Here is a 2,044-nt window from a genome sequence, read left to right as displayed (position 1 = left end):
TCAATTTGAATTTGAATTGCTCAGATTGAATCTGAATTGTAACTTGAATAAATGCTTTTGAAAACTGAATTTGAATTAGTCTAATTTGAAATTGAATTTATGATTTGAAAGTGATCATCACTAAATTGAAATTGAATTTTATATTTTGAAAATGAATTGTATTGCTTTGAAACTGCATTTTATCCTTTAAAAATTCAGCTCTCGAATAATTTCAGTCTCACTTCTCACCATTCAGTTTCAGTTCTACAATTCAATTTCAGTTCCAAAATTCAGTTTTTTGGAACTTACATCCGGTTCCGGTTCAAGCGCAGATTAATAGAACTACGTTTTACTAGCGGACCGAAAGTGTTACTGACGGGAATCTACAGCGTCTTGAGCTGAATTAAGACTTCAGAAGTCATTCGTCATGTCGAATGACCAGCGGATAAACTCTCAGGTTGGTAATAAATGTATTACATGTATAAGAACAAGCGTCATGTTAACAAATGATAGCCGTACAGTAACTGTTATGCTTATTGTAGCTGTTAGCTAAAAACGCTAATTTAGCGTAGTTTGCCCTGAATTCAGCTTTGACAACAAATATGATCGACTGTTTCTAGTAGAATTCCAAAGTTGTCATCTTGTACCCTCTCAGAGTACCCCCTCTGTATGCTTGCAGAGACCCCTACAGTAGGGAAACATTTAGCTTTATTTATGTCTTACACAGCATCCCAACTCTTTAGCTAACTTAATAACTTTAGCTAAAGTGAATAGTTAGTCTAATTCATTAGTGCAGCTTTACTGGGTCACCTCTGTTTGAAGTGATACAACTATCACTGTGTTTAACTACCATAATAATTCTTAGGGTACTGAGTGCATGCTTAATTAGATTTTTTTTTTAAAACATACTGCTCCATTACTATGTTTGACAGGCTGAAGTTGTCGGGTCACCTCCTAAATCGACCATCTTTTACAGGTGTTTTGTGCCAGAAATGGAGTGTCCACTGAAGACTGAAGATACTGAATCTCTACGCCTTGCCATTGATCCCTCTTGTGCCTTCATCTAGACAAGAGACATTAACTTAACCACTCTCATATGCTCTGTACCTACATCACCTTCCCTGACAGTCGTAGCTTGGCTCATCTGAGGGTGAAATTATAAGAATGTGTTATTTTGCAAAGTGCTCTCTAGGGTTCCTAAATAAAATATGGCATTGAGGTCATTTCTTTTGAATTAATCCCTTCTTCTGAAATATAAGAACCTCTCCTGGTTTTAATGGCACTTTGGATTTCTTTACTTTCTGTTCCACTTCCAAACCCAAATGGATGCTGACAAGCTGCCACAGTAACATGGAAGAGGGAAAGACGTTGGAAAGGACTACTACAAATAAACCTAATGCCTAACAATGAAAAGTGTAAAATAAGAACAATAATAATAATAAAGATAAAAGATGAAGTAACAAGTTTTTAGTTTTTTTGTTTATTCCAAATGATCATCCAGATGTCTGTGACGTGATGACAAACACCATAATGGAAGGCCTTAGTTATCACATGCTTAAACTCATATATTTTTGCATATGCTGAACAGGCAGTCAGACATGCTGTAACTGTGTGGTAGAAAACAGCATGAACACCATACGGCAGGGGTCTCAAACTCCAGTCCTCGAGGGCATGGAAAAGTTGCATGACACTTTGACCCTTGAGGACTGGAGTTTGAGACCCCTGTCATATGGAATATGACAGGTGTGGTTGAACTGCATGAAGACTCTGAAGTTTCTCTTCTCTTCTGGCAGGACAGGAATGTGGCCTTGTCCTTTGAGCCACTGTAAGGATGTACTTAGAGTAGAACTGGACTGTCACCGGCCTCAGGCTCTTCACCCTTTTCAAAGACAAAGCAGTCATTTAGATAAAATATTAGGTATTGTTTACCTGTAAATGCACAAAGAGAATTTAGAAATGTAATTATTGTCAAGAGTGAACAAGCACTGATAGTGTAATCTACAGCTGTGGCCAAACGTTTAGAGAATGAGAAGTGTTGTTTGCTTATTTACAAAGTTTGCTGTTT

The 2,044-nt window shown here is 37.2% G+C and overlaps 1 long non-coding RNA gene across 1 annotated transcript; it reads left to right on the top strand.

Annotated features, from left to right (window-relative positions):
- Positions 1-226: 226 nt before the first annotated feature.
- LOC146569252 (uncharacterized) lies at positions 227-1,442 on the top strand. Its single transcript, XR_014893165.1, has 2 exons — positions 227-436; positions 956-1,442. It is a non-coding gene; the product is annotated as an uncharacterized LOC146569252 (long non-coding RNA).
- The last annotated feature ends 602 nt before the right edge of the window (positions 1,443-2,044 follow it).

Source organism: Mchenga conophoros, linkage group LG7 (genome assembly GCF_057382185.1).
Source record: "Mchenga conophoros isolate Kocher_MC1m ecotype Shallow Benthic linkage group LG7, M_conophoros_male_GT1.1, whole genome shotgun sequence".
Taxonomy (NCBI): Eukaryota; Metazoa; Chordata; class Actinopteri; order Cichliformes; family Cichlidae; genus Mchenga; species Mchenga conophoros.
This window is presented reverse-complemented; position numbering and strand designations above follow the sequence as displayed.